The sequence below is a fragment of the Ambystoma mexicanum genome, chromosome 6q (genome assembly GCF_040938575.1).
Source record: "Ambystoma mexicanum isolate Mex_15411 chromosome 6q, UKY_AmexF1_1, whole genome shotgun sequence".
Taxonomy (NCBI): Eukaryota; Metazoa; Chordata; class Amphibia; order Caudata; family Ambystomatidae; genus Ambystoma; species Ambystoma mexicanum.
The window spans coordinates 33038548-33062358 of NC_090937.1; positions in this window are offsets into that span (position 1 = coordinate 33038548).

A 23811-nucleotide genomic window follows, 5' to 3' on the forward strand; every position below is an offset into this window, starting at 1 on the left:
GCATCTTCCACTACCTCTCCTAACCTTACGGAGTCACAACAATCACAACTATTGTCCTCTCTCACCTATGCTAGACCAACTCCCTGTACCTGGGTGCCCCTGCTTCTCAACTCAGAAAACTCTGATGGGTCCAAAATACAGTAGCTGGACTCCTCCTAGCCCTTGACCCCAGTGAACACTGAGAAATTGGTATGGCGGTTGAAGATAACCCTTTCAAGCACTTTACAGTAGTGCCGAAGGAGAGACACAGGGCAAAAGTTAGCCTTTAGGTTCGGGTCAGCCTCTTGCCTTTTTAGGAGAGGGATGACCGTGGCTATTTTGAAAACAGAGGGAAAGCAAGCAGAGTCGAAGGACAGGTTGAAGAATTCAGAGAGGTGACAGGCCACCAAAGGGGCAATAGGCTTGACTAGCAAGAGGGTCCGATGTGGCACATGAGGGGTTAGCTTTTATCAGTAGAGATAGCACTTTGTCAGTATTAGTGTGACTAAAGTGGGAGTTAAAGGCACAGGATGATGGCATAGTAGGCAGAGTGTAAAATGTAAGAGGAGGGAGTGTGAGGAAGGTCGGGCGATAGTCTCTAATTTTGGAAATGTTTGCAGCAAAGTATTCAGCGAGGTAATTAGCTGTGAGAGTATGGTTGATAGCAATAGACTGAGGAGGAGTGAGGAGTGAGTTTAGGATGCACTGTAGCCGGTGAGAATGGTTTGAGTGAGAGTCAAGATAAAGTATATTGTAACATTGCCCTTATGAATGTTGTGGATTAGGGTTATCTTTTCTGTAATGTCTGCAAACTGTTTTACCACTTCATCTTCCTGGAACTGCCAAAGAAACTTTCATCCCTTGCTCTCAGAGATCGTTACAAAGTCTCCTACAGTTTCTCTTTGCAGAAGGGCCAAAGTCTGATCCCAAATTCTTCCAGTGACTTAACTAATTATTAGCTTTCTGACAAGCCCCATAGACCAAACCTGTTGCATTGATACATATGTGCAAACAGAAATCTAAACAAAACAAAGGCATAAAGTGTATACACGTGCAGCCAGAATGAAAATACAATGAGGAAGACAAATCAAACCAGACACACAGAAAAGGCAGCAGAATATACTGAGAACTATCACCAAGACCCCATTACCCAATGGCAGAATGAAATAGCCACGTCTCAAGTCATTATGGGACAGTGCAAGGGATGTTTTCAGACGCAGATCCACTGCAAGGGCATTCGTGGGCCATACAGCCTGGCCAGTAAAAGAGTACTGCTGCATATTAACTGTTTTGAAGCATGGGGTGTGAATTGTTATTAAAGGAGGGGCCACACAATCTTAAATGGCAGCCGTTGCTGCAGTCTCAGTCAGTGCAGTGCTTGTGTATATTCTGGCTCCACGCCAAGCCAAGCTGCTGAATAGGGTATTGCTTTCAAGATAAGCAACAAGACCCTGAGGAGGCCACCCTCCATGTATGTGGGGTCCCCTCATAGTAGCCTAAGTTTGGAATGTATTTCTAATGTTTCCTAAAGGAAAACAAACCCGTCAAGTTTTGATACCTGTATTGGACTAACTGAAAGTATTATCCTGAGATGGTCATTTCATTTGCTTTTGAAGTTCCAGAGACTTCTTCGGATTGTGGTCACAAGATAAACGAGGAACAAAGAAAATCCCACATAGAACAGGACATCACTTATACATAGAAAGAATAAAAAGACAAGGGATTCTACCACTTTAAACACCCTACCAAGAGAGCACTGAGGAATACCCTACTTCTCTGAGGAGATTCTCACTACTAAAGTGAAACATAGAAAAGAAGCAAATGGGCGGGAGAATGAGATTCAGGAACATAAAGGAAGTTGTGAAGTGCGGATATGGGGTGAGTTTGGGAGGTAAACTTATCCCATGCAGTGAAACAGTGGACAACGTGATCAGGAGTTTATTTTAGTTTCTTAAGTGATGATTTCATCCAGGTGGTTGATCTTCAGTGGCTGCACACCATTTCCCTATTTTCTTTATCACCTCCCTTGTGTTTTTCTTCTATGTCTCACCTCTGCCATCTACAACAGGGCTCAACTTGCCTCTCCTTGGCTCTTGCTTCCCTTCACATTTTGCGGCTTGCACCCGCCCCTCCTCATTTCTTTGAAAAAAATCAGGAGTGGTGAAAAAGTGCACCTTGTCCTCTTTTGCCACCCTGAAATTAGATGGGTACCACACAGAATGGCGTGAGCTTCTTTCCCGGTATGTTGTGTATATTGATAAATGCGAGCACTGATAACACAAATATCCTTTTTTATTGGCCTTTCACAGTAGAAAAAGTTGCCAGTCCTTATAGTTTAAGATCGTTGCCCTTATTAGAATATGGAGTAGGCCTGGCACCAATCTGGGCGTGAAGGTGCGATGGGCTCCCTCTACCATGAAGTGTGTGATAGGTGTGGGCCCTCCAGTATTTCCTTTATGAGTTTGATGTTACCTATTTCATCCTATTTTGATAGCAGAAGAAATTCCATATGTCTACATTTTTATTATTATACTTGTTTTTTTGATTTTTCACTTACTTCCTGAAATAATTTTGAGGCCACATTTTTGGAAAAGCACAATTTAGCTCCTTTACGGTGGTCGTTCATTTAATCCCATGAAAAAATGAAAAGCATGCTGAAAGCTTTTGTGATACCCCTCCTTCCCCCACCGATTCCCATTCTTTGTTCTGGGACGTCATATGAAAAGACGGAATATGTTGCCATTTCCTACTGAAGTTACATGCTGACTTTCATGCTGTCTCTTTAACAACATTTGTGTAAACTTATTTTTTCCCTTAATACCATACATGTAACAAGGGTTAAACACATAGTTTCAAATCTAGCGCTGTTTTCCAATCATTTCCGAACTGTACCCAAATGACATACCTAATAGACCAAGAGAGGGGGTGATTATCGCTAGCTAATGACCTGCCCCAAATGATGGCTTGAGGCGAGCCATATGCCGGGGAAGGGTCATTATCCTAAACGATCATTACCAATCCTGCCGTCTATAAGTGTAAGGCTTTTAGGAAATAGTACTAATAGCAACATAGTTTTGGCGATGCAGTGGTCAAGTTAAAAATGTCAGTTTAATAGTGAGTAAAGTACACAAAACATGTCATTAAAATGAATTTGCTTTTATTGTGTAATATTTAAACTACATCTTTGAACATTTAATATTACTTTAAAGTAGCATGTTCTCTTTTTGTGTGCTGCATAACAATATTGTCATCATTGCTTTTATGACTCTTTGCATTTTTATCTTTTGACCTCATAAATGAACTTTGCACTTTTTCACTCTGGTCTACTGAAACAGCCTGTGCTTTTTCCAGGTAATACTTTAACTCAGCTGGTAACTAGATTATCTGCACACATGATATGTCATGTTTTGAGTCTGTGAACGTTCTCTAGCACAAACCCTTTCTGCAATATTTGACAGCTTTTTATTTCAAACTCGGCTTTAATGCAAATAGCCCTGGCATCAGGAATTTTGCAATAGTACCTTTCTCTTCACATTGTAAACCTCAATGGTTTATATTTCTTTTGAGCACTTAGAATCATCAAGATCAGATGCTGTGCACCGCAGCACGAATTCATGTTCAAATTCAAAACTGAAACATGTATTTGATCAGAATTTCCCTGTGAAATCTCGAACAATTTGCAGTGTTTCAAGCACTCATGCAAGGATGACATTATCACACCTGTAAATGTTAATGTTTCTGACAGTAGCATATTGCAATGTGCAAGCACGCACATTAGTGACGCCAAATGCCTTTATCCTCCATCTATTTGCAAACCTTTAATCTGTTCAGTCTAGTGGGGTGGAACAATGTGACGATTAACCTTTTAATCTGAGGATTTTGTTATTGATATCATTGGAAATATGCTCATTAAGACATATGATGAGGGTGTCTGTGTGCGTGTGTAGAAATGGATACTTGTAGTATGTATGTGTGTGTGCTTGTCATCAATGTACGGTGTCATACAGCCCACTAGATAGTTTTAAGGGTCCATGCAGAAATAAGTGGAGTCCACTCACACTTTTGAGTTTGCTAGTTGTGTTTGATTATTTATCGCTCCCTCTCTACATCTTCATTTGTATATCTTTAGCTAACCTGAGGGTAAATCTGGGATAAACTTGTGCTTTTCCATGATAGGGTACATGGCATAACATATTTTATATGACAGAAGCTCAAGCGTATAATCTGTCTTATATGGCAACCTGCATATGTCTTCCTTTGGGCTGTAAATCTGATTGCCCTGTTTAATTAGCTGCCACCCTTGATCCCGGGGACCTTTGCAGATTCTGGCCCATTGCAGAAGGCAATGCTTTTTTCCACTGACTGACACACCAAAACCCTTGCCATCTTCTGAATCCTTGAACATCTGTCCCTGTGATATCCATGAGCTCAGCGATGCACGTTTGAACAGCCCCAGGACGGGTAGTTGACACGCATCACAGCTGTTGCGCTGAATTTCAGTCTGCAATGCAACAGCTTGGTCGCCTGCGTCTGAACTGCAGAAAAAGAATTCTGAGATCAGGTGGCAGGATCCGCAGATTCTGCTCTGCCAGTGAAACGCACTACACAAGATCACTGTTTCCATCTAAGCGCCGCTAGAAAGACCAAGTCAAAGAATGGAACAGAGATGAGCAAGTCTGGATCTCCAAAATGGTAATGTGTTTGGTGGAAAGCATACAAGCCGAGTGACAACACCCTCACATGGCATTGGTGAGGAAGGATAGCTCAGGGGCAACACCTATGCCTTGGAAGCGAGACAATGCAGCGCAACACGGGTTCGAATTCCGCTCCAGTGATTAGAAACCACTCACTGGTGTTAAGCATGTTATAAAAAAACAATTATAATGCAGACTTCTGAGACTGTAACCCAGTTACTAATATTCAACTTTTTAATTCTGGAAGGATGACGTGCCGTGGTGATTTCAGACCGTTGAATGTATTTATGCAACAGGGCAACGTTCCCCTAATGCTAGTCCACTGCCCCAATAACAGAACGAATAATATCGCCCTGCTCTAAAAATGCATAGAAGACATACTTTTATTTGCAATATTACTAATGATATGCAAAACTGCATTTTCAATGGTGCAGTCTCTGCAACAAAGACCCATACATCCTCTCTAAATTCAAGCAATCGTATCTGGCAATCTAGGGACTTGAGCACTGCAAGGTCATGCCCCAGCTCAAAGACCCAGACGGATGTACGTCTCCTGTGGGAAGTACACCAAATGTGCAATCCTCATAGTGCAAATACCAACGACCCCATGTTGGTATTCGAATCAACTGAGGTTTTTTCAGGTCTTTTTCTAGGGCATCAATGTGTCAGTGTGACCATAGTTTCATTCACAAATAGTTAGATCTCTTCCCTCAGCATCTGGCAGCCAATATTGTTTTCTTCGAGGAGGAAAACATTTATGGCCTAATTATAATTGTGGGGTAAGTGTTAAAACATCTGGTATTTTAGAAAAATGGATGTTTCACCACTGCACCAAACCATGAGTAACACTTGCACCAGCTTGTGTGTGAAGTTAATTTCTGCCACACAAAAGCATTATCACGTGCAGTAATGACTGATTCCCATGGAGTCCTAAATGTTTTGCATGACTCAGAATCATGCCAACCCTTCAACGTACCCCATGCTTACTTCATGCAGTCACTGTAGTATTATTTAGCAATATTTCCGTAGGACCCATTACCAAACTCGTGTTCACGCCTAGTCTCCTCGGGCCTGTCTCTGCCATGCTCTTCTTCACACAAAGATGCAGCTCCACTGGCACACGCTCTGGCAGATGTCTGCTGCCAGTTTTAGAGTGAACACTGACATTTACCACTTCATTTGTGTACAGGCAGTAGTCATTCCTGGGAGGCTGTTATGTGCATTTGAAAGAAATGGTATAGTTCCCCTCTGTGGGGTTAACTATTTGCCATACATCCAACCATCCCATATCCAATGAAACCTCTCAGAGTAACCTATCTTTCTTTGCATTTTATTTGGTGGCACTCTTCTCCTAAAGCATCAACTGCAGAATTAAAGTCTCCACCTATGATCGCATTCTAGTCTCTGTACTGGCTGAGCATGTTCCATATATTGTGGACAACTGGCCAGGAATTAGAAAGGTGCGACATGTTGACCATCATTAAGTCTCCCTCTACTAGTCTCAGCTCTAATAGCAGGTATCGACCCTCATCGTCTGGGGGTACATTTTCAACTTTGTTTTACAGACCCTTCTAGTTCAAATGTTGAGGCTGCTGGATGTCAATGAGTATCAATTATGGTTTTCTCTTCCAACCCATTGCTTGTGCAGTTTTATCATTTCTTCACTCACCAGATGGGTTTCATGATGTCATTCCTCTTCGTCAAATTATATATATATATATATATATATATATATATATATATATATATATATATATATATATATATATATATATATATATATATAGTTCTTTTCCCTGGTTTGTTCATTCCATTCACATTCTGCGAGACGATTGTGAGCAGCAGCTCAATTTCCTACTGTTGGTTTATGCTTTGGTCTCAGGTCATGGGTATGCAACCTGTACTTCTCCAGATGTTCTGGGCTAGACCTTCCCTGATCCATCACTATTCACCATGCTGGTTAGGGCATGTGGGAGTTGTAGTCGAAAACATGTGGAGAACCAAAGGTTGCTGATTCCTGTTATAGGTTGACTGAATTTCTCATGGATCCAGAATTTCTCATGGTTTCCTTGATAAGGAGTGGGGCAGGTGAAATAAGTTATAGATGAGCATTTAAAGGTAGGGAAATAGAAAACAAAGAGAAATATGGTGTTTTGTGAAGCAGCACTTAGTCGCTCACCCTAAAGACTAAATTATACCATGCCATGCATTGCAGCAGATAACAACAACAACAATTTAGATGTTGCATAAACATGTCTGTACAAGTTCTATGCTTAACTGACTTTTCATTAATTGCACGAGTGGATAATGAGCAGGTGCAAATGAATCTTGGATCAATATATCAATGTTTTAGCAGATATCCCTGGATATCCTTGCATGATGCGTGCAAGGTATGGACTTCAGGTGCTTACATTTACTAGGTACATAAGTATATGGTCTCGGGAGAATAGCTCAGGGTCTTGGGAGGATAGCTCAGGGGCAACGTGCTCGCCTTGGAAGCAAGACACCACGGAGCAACACAAGTTCGATCCCCGGGTCCGTGCTTAGAAACCTCTGGATATTAAGCACGATATAAATAACCTATCGCATCTTTTTTTTTTGTTTTATTTGTTTTGGCTCAATGAGCCTTTACAAAAAAGAAACCAAAAAGACAAAGATACACATTTTTTCACAGTTTTACAAAATTAAAACAATCCTTTTCTTTACCAAAAACCCTGCCACTTTTCAAGTACCGTCAAGGTCCATATTATTGTGATGATCTATTTCCTGGGTTTTACAAATTAAATGACTATTTCGCAATTTATTAACACCTGTAGAGCAGCCAATGACAGAGCAGCGTTTGTGCCGGAGACCAGTCTGTCCCAAAAAAAGTCTGATATAACGTCTTCCTCTCTGCGCACAAAGTTCTTAAAGAGTCTTAGACGATGTGTCCATGAACCTTCACAGTCCATTGATAGATGGTTTAATGTTTGCTTGGCAGGGTTTATGCAGATGATACACCATTTTTTTGCTTTAGTCCCTTGTTTTCGTTTTTCTAATATTGCCCCGCAATGAATCAGATTTAATCTCATTCTGAGAAGATTTGAGCGGAGCTTTCTATTGGGGAATTTCATTAGATAACTCGAAAGACAACCAAGCTTTTTTTCCCCCATCAAAAAGGTACTTTGGAATGGGTCCGATCTGGGTCCGATCTGACATTTTCTATCGTCATATCATATGTGGATGCCATCTTGGAATGATGTGGCTGTTGACACTGACCTTGCTGGCCCAGGAAGTTGAGTGTGTTAAACGCATGCTACATGCTATAAAGTGTGACAGAGTCCCTTGGCTGAAGATGGGGTAGGCACGAGGGCTGGGTGCTGCCACTATTTTCAAATGACTACTTATTATGTTGTTATCCTATTTAAAATGTGTATTCATGATGACAAGACACCCTCTGTGCAAGCATAGTCACTCTTTGTCCCTTCATGTAAGCTCTGGCAAACTGTTGTTAGGGCAGTGTCCTTCTGTATATAATGTCGTAGAACCCAGGTTGCTTTAAGGTGATCAAGGTGGGAAAAAGATATCAGGTGTGTGTGAGGGACACATATGGACTAAAGGCAAAATCAGAGATAATGGCAGGATTTGGGAGTAGTGGAGTAGGTAACTAACCTAATAACACTTTCTCCTGGTGGCTGATTTCAGATACCAACTACAGCACTTCCTTTGGGGTTTTTGCAAATTACACACAATGCTGCAGACCTATTTTAAGAGCTGATGGTGACATGACAGTTATCTTTATCTTGTTCTGCCTTGTCGAGCCGCATGCCTCCCCAAAGCTTCCTTCCTGTTTTCTCTTCATTGCCACATGCTTGGTACAATGGAGCATCCTTGTCCTTTCACCCAGACGTTGCTCCCTTTCCGGCCTCTCGCAGAATTAAATCTTTCTCATCATATCTCAAGATAAATATCATTATTTTCCTTGTGAGGCTGCAGCTCCTTCCTTCTTCCCCACTCTGCCGGCTCTGGCTATCATCGGTTTTGCTGCCAGCGTACCCTTCAATAAATCAAATTGCCTGCCCTTGGTTCATCTGAACAGGGCTGATCAGGAGGTTCCTTTGCCTGCCAGACCTCCCAACGTACCCCTTACCCTCAGTTTTCTTTGTCCGCTCCCAGGCTGAGTGTTTTAGTCTTATCCATATATTCTCTCTGTAGGTTGCATAACCATTTTCTTAGCTTGCTCCCACAATAATTCACTGTCCCTTCCATGTTTAGTCTTCAAGCTCTTAAGGGTAGACATTGTGCTGGCCATTGTTGTTTTAATTTTGCCGATATCTGCCATATTATTTTACATTGGATTTCTAACATTTAATTCTAAGGAGCCTCTGCAGTTTTCTCAGTAGGCAGTTTCATAGGGCATGGGGGATTCTTATTTCTCTTGAAGGTGGTGAGTTTTTTCATGTTTATATTCCTCTGAGAATTTGGCATCTAGGCTCAACTTCAGACTTTCTCTTAAAGCTGGTTGGTGGGACTCCAGTTTAATGGTGGGCTTATTACGGACCTAAGAAGAGGTGCACAACGTCTGTGCTCCCAACTTTCTTGATATCAGGCTCTAGAATCATGCACATGACTCTTCATTTTAGACAGTACTACGCCAGGTAGCCACACCCGAGAAATACATCCCAAGGGCCCATATGCTGGGCTACTTCTTAAACTATTTAGGGTCCAGTTGTGCTGGTCAGGGCTGGCTGGTAGAAGGAGCACCCGCACCTTGAAGCGTAAGTTTGCAACTAGGCATTAAACAGTGTGGTAGTGATGTATGGATGTTTCACACTCTTAACTCCTGTTAGGTTGCAGTGAATAGAACCCCGCCCTCTATTTGTTTAATGCTTTAGAAGCCATTTTTACCCACCTCGTTGGAACAAGGTACACATTCAGCTGCCCCATCTACAGTGTTTACGGTCTTTCCCTGGGACAGCTAATATTCAAAAACCTGGCTACAATTATTGTGTTTGCATTACCTTTTAAGTTAAATGTTTGTTGTGATGCTGTGGAAAGGCTCTTTATGTTCCACTGTATATGCCATTGTGACCCTAGTGTAAATTAGAAGTTCAATGAGATATCCACAGTACCACCAAAAAGGAATTGTCTTGTTCAAATTATCTTCTTTTGGTTTATGGTCTCAATTTTGGTTTCATGTTACATTCCCTAACAATAGGTTCAACTTAATATTAATGTACATGATCATTTGCATCTAATGAAGCATTACTTGTTTTAAAGCACTCTAAAAATCAATGATTTGCGCTTGTGCGTGCAAAGCAGTTTATTGTGTGAACATCTGAATCTGTTACTCTTAATTAACAATTAGCCTAGAAATATGAGGGACACATGAGTCAACATGAGCTGTGCTTGTCTGCACGCTTCCTAGAGATGCAAAGGAGTAACAGAAATGGTTCAATTTTCAACAGTTCTCTTGTCTAAGGATGGTTCTCCAAAGTAGATCATGATAGTTGGGTATGGTGCTCTGTGATGTGGTGCTGTCAATAGCAAATCTTTTCTTCTTTAGCTGCAACTCACAAGATATTAAATCAGAGTGTCTCACATGGCTGACATTTGAGGTCTCTTAGCTTAACTCATGACCTGAAGTGGAGAGGAGGTCAATGATGAATGATCAGTGAAAGTGTGTGGAGGTGAGTATCAGGGGCTTCTACTTCACTGCTCATGTGAGCTCATACTGAGTACAATTATCCTACTGACAAGTTGGTGCTTGTCATCCTTTTTTGGTGTGAGGCTACATATCAGTTAAGAGTGCTTGGCGAGGCGGGAAGAAAGCTGAAGTTAAAAAGGAGGAGTGAATCAGACCACATATGTGGTGGAGGCCCGAGTAGATCTATTGGCAGATGGTGATCTGTTCACTCAGGGGGTCTAAAGGGGACTTTGCTGTAGGAGGTAATGTGAAGCAAGCGTCTATGATGACTAGTTTTAACATCTGTCTCATGCATAAATACCATCCTAAATGTCTGCATGCACAGATATATTTTAATATTCCTTTATCTTCATGCACATAGCCAGTAGTTGATGCATAGATGACAAACATCAGTGTCACATACTCCTCAATGTCTTTTACCATGTAATTTGAGTGACCCATTTATGTTCTGAAGTGCGCTTATTTTAAGATATTTCATGCTCTGTTTTTGAAAATGTGTGCGTTTGTCTGAGGAGTTCTAGCCCATCATCTCTGCCTTGCATTGAGGCCTTCACTTACCGCTTTTTAATATTAATATATGGCCACTAAGTGAAGACTTGGAGTTGAAGGATGTCTCGGGAGAAAGAATTTGATATGAAACAATCGACTTCTCATTTCAAGCAATATTGTGGTATATCTCCATTGAGGCCATTGGGCATGTGGCGAGTTATAAACGCTTAAATAAAGGAATTATATTTAGGTACCAATGAAGTTGTAATAAAGAATAACAGTTGTGAGTCATCATGTCATCACCTTGCAAAGTGCATTAGACTGCAGGGGAGGCATTACTGTACAACTGTGAATGCGCAAATATTGTTTGAGTTTTGTTCGTGCCAGCAGTAGTAGAATTTGTGCTGCCACCTATATAACTGCAAAAGCGCAACAGCATATTTGCTGACGTGCATACTGAATTTCAGCATTCCCAATTGTCACTGAGATATCCTACCCAAAATGGGAATATAAGGTGTAGTGGTTGGATAACACAATTCTCAGTAATTAAACTAGGATGTAGAAAAGAAAACCTTAGAGTAGTCTCGGATAAAGAAGAAAGATGGTTGGCATTTAGCTAAAAATATGCAAACATAATTTCATGCAAAATTAACATAGAAAAGGCCACTGGATAGAACCTTCAGATACAAGGACATCAAGAAGAGGAGAGCATTAGTTAAATAGGACATCTTCTCATGGGATTTGTTTGAATGGGATGGATGTGTACATAGAAGAGAAATTATTAACCAAAATAATTTCTACCAGAAAATATATAAAGACATTCAAGGAATGCCACAATTCTGAAGTACTGGAAATAGAATCTGCCTCCTTGTAGATGAAGGGAATGGCAAAGAAACATAGGGTTGACAGCAGGTTGTGAACTGTTTTTTAGGGTACATAATCTGTATATGGAGGGCAATCATAAGGACAATTAAGAAGCAATGTACTGTTTTTCTAAACTTACAATTCTTGATACGACATTTGACACATGTTTCTGTAGAGAACGGGCAGGTTGCAGAATCTCCGCAGCACTTCCGTCAAATAGTGAGGTTATCGTAATTTTACAAAACTGCTGCCTAGATACGGCGGCACCCATACTTGTGCCTGGTTGTAAAACTGAACAATATTTAAAAATATTCATTAAAAGGCAAGCAATAGACACAGGCCATGTACATGAAATCAAATTATGGTTAATAAAACACAATGCAATTTCCATTTGCTCGTATATATTCACTATCGCCATGCCATCTTTCACAAACTTCACAATATTAAACTAACAAATCTTGTTTGAGATACAATTCAGTAGAAAATAGAGGGCATCCCTAGCTATGCAGAACAGGTTGATTTACAAAGAGATGGCATATCAAACACGAAAACAAAGCTTGTAATTTAGATTGTCTATGATATTTGCATAACAACACCCAATTGTTCTCATTTTATTGACCGCAAAAGTATGTATTGCCAAGTTATCCCAACCAGGATTCAAGCATGCTACTGCTTCATGTGGCATTCCTCCACAATAACGACCCCAAAGTGGTGCCGTACATGTGTGCCACTTTTGCCATGTCCCAAAGTGGAGGACTGCCACAAGAATCGGCATGTAAAAATACCTAAAGTGCCAGGTGCTAAATTGGTTTATTGCCCATCCTAGCAACCGGCACATATATTCTGAAAGTGGCACATTCATTCCAACTTCAGAAGAATGCACCTGTTGCCCTTCCAACCACAACTGCGCCTCCTTCAGCATAGGTGTTAAGTACCGAAAAAAAAGGTCGCTAATGCCTTCTGAAACCTTTTCGACTCAACACCAACTTCAGAATGGAGCCCTGAGTCTTGCTTTTCCCCAACCATGTTTCCTTTCAGGTAGTAAGACTCTACATTTTTAGCAGGGTTCATGGTGCCACAATATCTTTTACATGGGAGGGAACTCTGTAGTAGTTAGGAAGAGCCTAATAAGATGATTGGCTAGGCAAGGATAGGCAGGTATTACATGTTTTTAAGTATTAGTAACTTGTCCTCAACTGCATATTATCTGAGCAGAATATTGATTTCAGAGCACATAACACAGTATTAGTGTTGGATTTATGGAATTCCTCAAATCAAATGAAAATATTTTTGACAAATTTCACACACACGAGGTTCGAGATATATCAAGATACATTTTTCCAAATGTGTACACATAATAATACACAAGCATGCATTAAGGGATCTCTTTTATGTGCACAAATTAAAAGCATGTACTCTATTCCAAGATCCATATATCATTGCCAATGTGTGAATTTAGTGCTACTCGTTGACGAGTTATTGAAATAGAGATGATGGAAACTACAAAGTATATAAAATATCACAAACGTATTAAGGTCCAGCTAATGAATCAGACTTGTTAGACAGAAATAACACCTGACCCTCAAAAATACGGATCGAGGTGGTTGTTGATGATATGTGTGATGAATCCCAGGGTATTGTCGCTACTTCAATGGGGGAGACCCTTCCCATGAAGCCAGGGAGGTGAGGTTGCTACCCGATAGTCCCCCTGGGGGTGATACTCAGAGGGAGGATCTCATGTGGAGGGAAACCCCCTATGGGACCAGTGATGACTATTATAGGAGAATGCTGTATTTCCATCCTCCACCCCTTGCTCCCTCATTCTCCTACCCTGCACCCACCTCTGTAATCCCCAAGACGTCCATATGTTTTTGCAGAGTAGAAGCCTGCATCCTTGTGAGACATACTGAGACGAGGAAGAGTAGGGACTACCCATATGGAGTGCATGAGAGAACTGAACGAAGAAGAATCCATCTAAACCCGTGGAGAGTAATCATAGCAATAATCAGACTAAGAAAATCTGCGGTGCAATGAGGAGTGCATCGCGGAACCAATGTACGCATTTCATTCAATGGGGACACTTTAACGATATAAAAAGGGAAGAAGGACGACGCAGGTTGTCTGATCCTCCCTGCAAGGAGGAAAGTAGACCAGTATGCCGAGAAGGGGGCGGGAAGCTCCGGGGCCAGTCCAGAGTGGGAGAACCACTCGACAACCGTGGAGAGAGACGCTCCAGACGTTTCTCAGATTGGGATGGTGCGAGAAGGGAGAACCATGCTGCCCGAAGGAAGTTTGCTGCTGCAGAGCCGCTGCAGCCCGAAGGAAGACCACAAGAGTCGGGGAAGCCCACGGCTGGTCGGATGTGCCAACGAAGACCAAGAACTCTCACGGACCACGAGAAAAGTTACGCAGGTCGCTGGGAAGGCGCTGGGGTCCGAGAAGGTGGCGGAAAGCACAACGGGCAGGAGAATGTCGAGAATATAGGGTCTGGGACCCTGACCAAGGAGAATAGACATTTGTATACCTTCAGTCACATGATAGTACTTGGCAGGAAAGTGAACCAAGTCTGTCCAGAAGGAAACTCAAGCAAGAAAGGTGAGCCTGGGACCTGCATTCATATGAAAGCCAAGAATATAGGATCTGGGATGCTGACCAAGGGGGAGAGACCTTGTCATACCTTGAGTTGCACGATAGTACTTGGCATGAAAGTGAGCCAAGTCTACCAAGAAGGAAAATTAAGCAAGAAAGGTGAATCTTGGACCCACAACCATAAAAGGAAGCAAGATCATCATCATTCTTCACAGTCACAGTACCTGGCAGGGTAGTGAACCAGGTTGGCTGGGCGTGACGAAAGCTGAGAAAGAGCAGGGGAAGAAGCCATCCCCCTGACAACATTGAACTGCCTAGAAGCCTGAGAAAGCCCACGGGAAGGGAGCTATTCCCCCACCAACATTGAACTGTCCAAGAAGCCTGAGCAAGGCCAGGGCAAGGGAGACATTCTCCCATCAAGCATTGTGTTATGTACAAAGCCTGAGTAAGGCCAGGGAAAGAGAGACATTCCCCCATCAAGCATTGTGTTATTTGAGAATCCTGAGAAAGTCCAACAGAAGGGAGACATTCCCCCACCAATACTGAACTGTCTGAGAAGCCTGAGCAAGGCCAGGGGAAGGGAGAAATCCCTCCATCAAGCATTGCGCTATTTCAGAAGCCTGAGAAAGGCCAGGGGAAGGGAGACATTTCCCCCTAAAGATTCTCGAGCTACCAAAAACCTGAGAAAGATTAGGGGGAGGGAGACATCCCCCTAACATCGTGAACTGTGTCCAGAGGGGAGGGATTAACCCTCTTGTCAAGAAAATTGAAAAGCGGTATAAGCAAAGGATACCTTAATGAAAATAACTATGACCAACAAGAGACGTTTCTTGTGAACTGTACTTTAAGAAACCTGGTGAACCTGGAACTTTATATTGCCTCACAACAAGACTGTAACATGGGGGAGGGAGTCATTCCCTCAGAACACAGTCTCAACTTGGAACTGGTGAAACCCCCTCAGTTATTTAGTTTCATTGTTAGTCTAAGGGAAGAAAATAGGTTATTGACACAGGACGCGTTCTTCTGCACCCTTACATATGGATGACACATAATCAAGAAGATTGTTCGAACCAAGGCTTTTGTCATACCTGAGATCTAATCATCACAGAGAGCAGAATTCATTTCATACAGTACCTTGGTTTAAGTGAATGGCCTCATGGATTAGCTACCAATGCTGTTGTTGATTCTACACAGAATTAAAAGGAGAACATATATATTTTGGACATATCCAAGACCTAATCTGGTTTGAAATAAATCTTGTCCGAAATTGGTGACACTGGACATGACAGTTCGGCCAGATGCAAAGATAGGATTGCTCTGCTGCTGCCTGGGACTCAGAGGTGTCTCCCCGGTGGAATGTAACTGTATTCTCAGCCTAACAGCAATTACATGTGTTTGTCAGTTATAAGTGTTAAGACTTGAGGGAGATTGGCACTTAAAGACTACTGACTTTCTATACACTCTAATTTACAGTTTACAGTCATCTTCATTAAGTAATAGTTGAACAAAATAAGTTATTCAAATTCTTATCCCTTATGTATCGTTGTGAAATGTTAGCCTAGCCATATATCCTATGGACTTTATAGCACCCTTTTAATGTTGTCTAATGTTTTTTTTACAGTTTTATTGGTATGCCATGTTTCATATTATTAAATAACTGTCTTGGTTTTTATAAACTAAAAATATAAAAAAGGATGGCACACTCAGTGATTGCTCAGAATTCGAGGGTAGACAGGGCAGCAACAGTGTCATCATGTAGAGAAAAATGGATTAGGTGAACGTAACATCATGCAAGGAATATCGTAACAAATAGGTGATGATTCATTTAGGTGGGTGCAGCTCAAATATTAATAGTCTTTCTAGAAATGAGAGTCCCATTGGCAGAGTGGAATGCATATGACTTGCTTAAGACAAAAATGTTTAATTCAGCCCAACTTGAATTTGGTTCTGTTTGATTGTATTATATGTAAGGAATAGAAAGATACATATTATGCCTCTTAAATAAATTTAAAAAAATATGTCTCATCAGGTACAGCAGTCAAGACTACTGGGCAATATGAAAATGGCAGGACCTCCAATAAAAGTGATTAAATCAATTCTAGACAGTCACTTCCAATGTATAATCATGGGAGGATAGCCTAAAAGCAAAACATCATTAGCTGCCACCTCAACGTAATGACTCGGATGAATTAAAAATGGAAAATGTAAAAGAATTTGTCATATCCAGACATGTTGGGTTCCTTGGTAGGTTTCTCTGTACAGAACCTTGCACACTTCGGCTGCCCTTATTACCTAACTCCATTCCCCAAATCACTGAAAGTGGTTGAAAAATGTAGTGTATTTATATGTTAGCTACTTTAAGATGATATACTGATATACTTCACCTTGAATGCAAAGTTACACAGTGGCAGCTCTGCTGTCAATGTATGTCTCTCAACCCTGTCCCTGACCACCACGCTATCCTAAAGTATTAGGAGAATTCTGTCATGTACTGTAATGTAAAGTGACCTTCAATAGTGCAACAGCTGCCATTTTGGAGGCCTCTTGATGCATGAGCACAAGATCAGTTTAGAAAAGGCATCTGCAACCTGTGGCTCCACAGATGTTTTGGACTTTGTCTCCAATGTTCCCTCACTATTGATTATTCTGGCTACGGCTGTTGGGAGTTGTAGTTCAAAACATCTGGAGAGCCAAAGGTTACAAACACCTGAGCAGTTGACATATGCATGTGTCCTTCTAAGACTACCCTTAATACACAGGCCTTCTAATGGTTCCATGCCATTTCAATGGCAGTAATTACTTTGAAGTAATTTACTTCGAAATTCTACTTCGATTTTCCTTTTTGTTTTTGAAATTTGGGTGGATGCCCCACTTCCCCTTCACTACTACCCCTAACCCGAAACCCTCCCCAAACCCATTTTTAACCCTTAACTACATATATATTTTGAAGTAATTTCGTTGTAATTACTGTCGTTCAAACCACGGCCTACCCATCTAATTGCATTCATATGATTGTGCTCTATCGCTGTATCCCCTTGTTGTACAGTGCTCTGTTGCTTCGCCTCTACGTTTGGGCTTTTTAAAACCCAGCACATACTGAGCACATGGACATTGTATGCAACAAGGGATTTGCTTTGTGAGTGAGAGTACACCCTGTAAATATGCATCGTTTTTGTAGTGCCAATAAATGTTATGCCAGTCCTCAACCAGCATTGTGAAAACTTTCTCCAGTGATCAAGCACTGAATTCGGTCGTTCAGTGCCACGGCCTGGGCGATTGGCATGTTTGTTCTTCTCATTGTATAAAACGGCAGTGGGCTCAGCTCCAACAGCAATTTGCCTTGAATATGTAATCTGAGCAAAGTGATTCTGTGTAAATTAAATGTCCGTGCCATTATGCATCAGGAGCCAATACCGCTTGATATCAGCGGAGGTTGTCTAGCGCCGACCACCAGGTTTGCCAGAGGGGATATTTACAAAAGCCTTCCCCGAAAAAACCCACTCCGCTTTCCCAGAAATAATCACCACAGTTATAATCTAGGTTGCTAAAGTGATTCTATTCCGCTAGTCTGTTATTTGCTCTTGTTCTGATCCTGTGATTCAAATAATGATAGGGAGAAAAGAAGCGGGAACTGGCCACTGTGTGAAACCGCAATGCTCCCATGACAGCCTTTCATTTGGGCACAGAGGGTCATTTGGCTCAGTTTGCATGTGGCCGCCTTGCCTAATGAGCCCAAAGGAGAGTGGCACGCACATGAAGAAATAAAAGGATGTTACATACAGGAGGGGGGCTGTGCTACGTTTTTTTTTCAATCACATTAAAATGCTGGAAAGGTTTTGATTTTGTTGTTGTTGACCCAAATAAACGAAATGCTCGATTGTCCCGAAGACAAGTGATGTGCGACAGCTTGTTAATGTGTCTAGTGCTACACTAATTGGCTGTCTGTCTTGCTGCTCATATAGGTTTCTGTTTTTCTTCATTTACGAAGCTGAACGTTTAAAGAAAATGGGACAGTAGCATTGTATCCCAAAAACCTTGTAAAGTGCAGTGGGATATGAGCCGTGCCCCCAACCCAATGCATTCAATTAAGAGAAGGCTGTTCTACACCCAACAGCTAAGAATAAGTTCATAGTTATCTATCAGGGCTGGTGCGCTCAGACCTCATAGATGCCTATTAGCACTGGCATTGTATCCCCACTTCAGATTAGGTACAGAAAGGCGAGTCGCTGGGCACCATCACTAGTTCAGTGGTGTGAGTAAAAAGGGCAGTGAAGTGAAGACAATTCCGTCAATGCTGCTTTACTGCCACATTACAGTGCGGCTGTACTATGGCTTTTGGTGGTAAAGTGGAGGATGTATCTCCAGCCAAATGCTGGAGGTAAATCATCCACTTTACCGCCAAAATTAGCCGAATTACTGTAGCACAATTACAGCTGATGCTAATTCCCCCCAAACAATCTCCATGGAGTTCTGTGGACTCCAAAAATGGAAATGCATCTTAGTTCTATGTGAGAAACCTGACGGTATTCTCCCATTAGACCACCAGAATCCCTTATTCAGGTGGCCAAGGAAGTACTGGCCCTGGAAGAGGGAGGATCACCTGGGTATGGGAACCCAGGGTTATACTCAGGGTTATATCCCAGGTGATACACAGTATTATACTGGAGAAGAAGGAGAGGAGGACGAAGGCCCTAAGATCTTGGTAGGTTACACTACATCGGCCTCTCTTCCTCCCATTGAATCTTTGTTGCCCAGATCCAACAACACCTCTGTAAATAACAAATTCCCTAAGATCCCAAACCCTATTATGCCCAGAAACTATCTGTCCCAGAATCCCTGTATTCAAGTGTCTTACCCGAACAATCCCGGTCCCGATTTTCCGATCTCTCAATTGGCATTGACAAAACACTACTGTTCCCATAATCCCCCTGTTCATTTCACGTTGATAGTCCCAATCATTCCTATTGTTTCACAAACCCTACTGATCTCACCCTTCTGAATCTACTAAACCCCCTTGTACGAGGGCTATAATTCCTTATAACATCTCTTCCCCATCCTACCCTGTAGGATACTTGGAGACTTTACCACGCCCTCTTTTCAACTCAAACACTTTCCCACACCATGAAAATTGACAGACTAACAATAAAGCCATTTGCCTGACATGTCCCAACCCGAGGGTCAGGCAAACTCAGGCAATTGACCAGAATCACGAACACCTGATCACCCTTTCCCTTCCCCACGGGGATAGAAGGTGGAGCACGAGAGCAAATATGAGCAAGTCAGACCGCACATCGAGAGAGCTAACCCTGCACGTCAGTTCAAGAGGAGGAGAAAGGCAGCCACAACCGAAAGGGTGACAAGGAGAGACGCGACCTTGCCCTTTTCAATACAGGCCCGCACAACCTCTGTGGAAGGAATCGTAAGACCGCGAACAATAGCTGACGTTTGTTGCAGCAGATATCAACGGTACACAGGGCCCTCTGCTGATAACCAAGTCGGGGAGAGACGGTTGTCGCCGTGATACCGTCTTTGAATCCAGAGAGAATAAAAGCCAAGCGGTTCATCACAGCCAGTGCGTCTAGGGGAGAGCAGATAAGAAACCGAACTGTGTTGAACAAAAGTAGCAAACAGATAATTGAAGAAAGTACAAAGAACTATTAATACAAGAGGGGAAAACCAGCTACAGAGGAGTCAGGCACCACGTGGGTGCTCACTCGGGAAACTCTGGGTGATTACCCTATTGTTGAAACTACTGTTACCAGAAGACCTTGGGAGAGGCGCGAGAAAGGGGTCAAAGTGGTCATACAGGAGTCTAGTAAAATCCACGGTACAGTCAAAAGTCTTTGGCCCGGCAGGTAATTGTAAAGCTAAGGGAAGTGAATCCTGCATCGTAACAACTGATCAAGGAATTGTGTGATTGGCAAAAGTTGGCAAGAGTGAACCCGACGAACGGATGCCGATGAAACAGGGGCAAAGCCTGAAGTCCCAATGAATAGTGTGTTGAAAACAGTGAACCCCGCAGAGGGATGTCCACAGTGAACTGTTTAAAAAGACATTAAGATTAGTGAAAACATTAAGTATCGTGAATGTCGCAGAAGTGAATTGATAAAGGCTGTAGTGAACCTGACAGAGGGAGGCAGACAGTTGAGAAGGGTCTGAGCCCAGAAGAGGGGGTGAAAAGCCATCACCCCACCGATATATGAAAGCAATGGGAGAAATCTTTTGAATGCAAGCCAGAGTGACCCCGACGGAGGGAGGCTGCTGTTCGAGACGGTCTGTTCCGGGAAGAGGGGGACCAAAGGGTGAAGAGTCATCATCCAAGTGTAATCAAAACTAGAGCTTTTGTTTATGAATTTTGTAGAAAGGAACTGTTTGGATATATTTGCCCAGAAGAGGGGGATCCAGGTGTGAAAAGGCATCACCCAACATGCAAGCAGGAAGGAACTTTTATTTATTATTTTGGAAAGCATCAGATCCTCAGAGGCAAGAGACTTTTTGTAGAAAACAGACTCAACCGCTGAGGGTCCTGATATGATATGATTCATTAATAATAACACATTTAATAGCCAGAGGTTTCTAAGCGCGGACCCGGGGCTCGAACCTGTGTTACTCTGTGTCGTCTTGCTTCCAAGGTGAGCATGTTGCCCCTGAGCTATCCTCCTGATATCTGAGAAGTGGGAGTGTCATCTCGTGCTGGGGAAGCTTGAGCGTGTGCTGTGCTCAGGAGTCCCGCCTTGTCCCGTGCTAAAACATGGGTAATGGAGAACGCCGGCTACCACATCCTGACCTACCACACCCTGACTTATCATTTATGAACACTTCTTTCTTTCTTGTGAATATTATCCCACACTCTTTTGTATATAGTTGTAAGTATTAGCAATAGGTTCAGTATAGGCCCATTTTATTTTACAAGAAGCCACTAGGACTGCCTTATTATTATTATTTGATGATTGTAGCTTGCTCCTATCTTAGAGTTAGGTTTAGATTAAGTGTTTTTCCAACCTTCCTATACAGTTTAATAAACACCCTTGAACCGTGATCACTTGTGTCTGTCTTTACTGTTGTCACCACAAGTTCCTTACAGTTACCACTCATAATCCAATTTTAATTCTACAGTAGTAAAGGTATTTGTATGTATTAATTTATTTACGTGCTCTAGGTTTATATCAAACCTTGCACTAAATTGATAGATAAATCAGTGACAAATCTGAACCATAACATAGCAAAGAAAGTGTGAAAGTAGATTATCCAAACCTAGTAACAAATTATACAAAAAGAATTAAAAAACATATGACAAATTACAATAGATACATAACAAGTTATCAATGCGCTGAAGCTACTTTTTAAAAAATGTATTGGCAAAATTTCAATGTAACTAAAATTGGAAAAATTAGAGAATCTTGTTTATCATCAATAGAGATGTAACGGTTTATTGAGAAGCCACCATCAACACAGGGATTTTATTCCTTCCCCACTTAATGTGTGACACAACAAACTGTTTAACAGATTATTTTATTCAGCCCTACTTCAGAAACATATCATGCCCATTGGATCCCTCGCCCTGAGCTAACAATGAGCCAAGAACCAGGCCGCTGTACGGGAAATATACTGGTATTTATTTAACTTAAAAGTAATATAAATTAGCACGAAAATGTCAAACACCACTTTATCCATGGCACAACACAATCAACTTCTCTCAGCATGAATAAATCCCAAAAGTGAGTTGAAAAGAACACAATTACAATTCTTCACTTTCTGCACATTTCAATTCAAGAAATAATTAAACTGATGAATAATCAAAGCAATTATCTTGTAGTCTTGTGCAATTTTGATTTTCCTGCGGGCTTAACAGTAGGATTTCAAGATTGGTACAAATACATATGGTAATTATGATTTTTCCCACAATTTTGGTTTAAAATAAACACAGGGTGATTTAGCGGTTTGTTTTTCAGACCCCCCTACTTTGGCTGTGTTGGGAGAGTCAGACAGAAAAATTTGATTGATTTGGGAATTTTGGATTTCAGACTCCCCTCCACTGAAAGTCCTGTGTTGGGGAAGCTGGATAAAAAGGTTGGACTGACTTAAGGACAAAGATACCCCTCTTCCTTAAAGACATCTGGGTCAACAGGACAAAAAGGATTACTCAATTAAAGTATAGGCTATAGTTTTCAGCACACACTGGGAAGTGAGCTTTGTTAATTTCAAATTTTAACAAAATGCACCCCGTGTAATTAAATTAATATATTTAGTTAATTAGGCTAAAGATCTACACAGTTTTCCCCCTCCGCCCATTGTAAAGGGGAAGGATTTAAGGCAAGCAGACTCTCCCAACTTTGGGTTACCCAGGGCTCAGTTCTACTTATATAGAACGCCTCTATTTAAAGGTCAGGAAAGCCAGCTGTATCTCAGGACACTCTGGAAAGATAGGGCAGGGGTCTGGTCACTCCACTCTCAAAGATGGCCTGTTGCTCTCCACCATAGGACCCAGTCAGCTTTGAGGCCTTCTTAGAAAGAGACAGCTCCACATCTTTGTCTCTCTGTGCGTCTCCTGTTCCTGTGTCCCCTCCTCCTAGTGCACTCCCCCTTAAATAGCAGCGATGACACCACCATTTTTACAAACTTGGGGAAGTAGCCTGCAATAATTCCTGGAACTAGGATTGGACAGTTACCATTCTCTCTCTTCCCAAACCCATTCTCCAAGTCAGGATTGGTTTAGGTGTCTGGAGCAACATATGGTAATTCCCATTTGTAATCACCATTTGTTCTCCTTTCAAATTTTTGGCAAAAACGAGTTATGTATCACAACATCGTAATGTTACTATCAACTGCCATAGTATACATTTTTTCTGATTCAGCTAATCACGGGGAATTAGACAAGCTGACTACGAGGTCCATTGCAATGCCGCACAGCCATGTGGCTAATTTCTGCAGTTTCCATAAAAAGCATAAAAGTTATGAATTTGTACGTTATTACCTATCTCCCTCATTTTATTCTCCACCCGCTCACCAACTTTCATATTTGGAACATGTTCAAATCAGCCAGAAACCTAGTTTAACTGACCATTACAGTTCCATGAGTCGCAGGTGAAGGAATTTTATATCTCCAAAATCACCTGGAAATGACCTCCAAATGGTACATACGTGATGAAAATCCACCTTATAGTGGTTGAGAAAAAGGCTTAAATGATAATAGTACTTTTAAATTAATTGTGAATCTAAATGTGGGACAAATGGCCATTCTCCTCCCTTCAAGCCATTTGTTTTCACTGGGTCAGCCTGTACCCAGGTTTTTTTTTATCATTCTCTTAGTGTTGGAAGCTTGCTCTTTGAAGTTGTTGCCCCGATTTTCATACATATTTGTCATGTTCCAATCAAGGGGAACTTATCCTGCAGTCAATGCCTTCAGAGCCAGCATTCAGAGCCAGCAGGTCTGGAGAACACTGAATTTCGACACCAATAGCAGGACACTTTATTGCAGTTGGTAATTAGATGGGAGATGTAACATCCAGC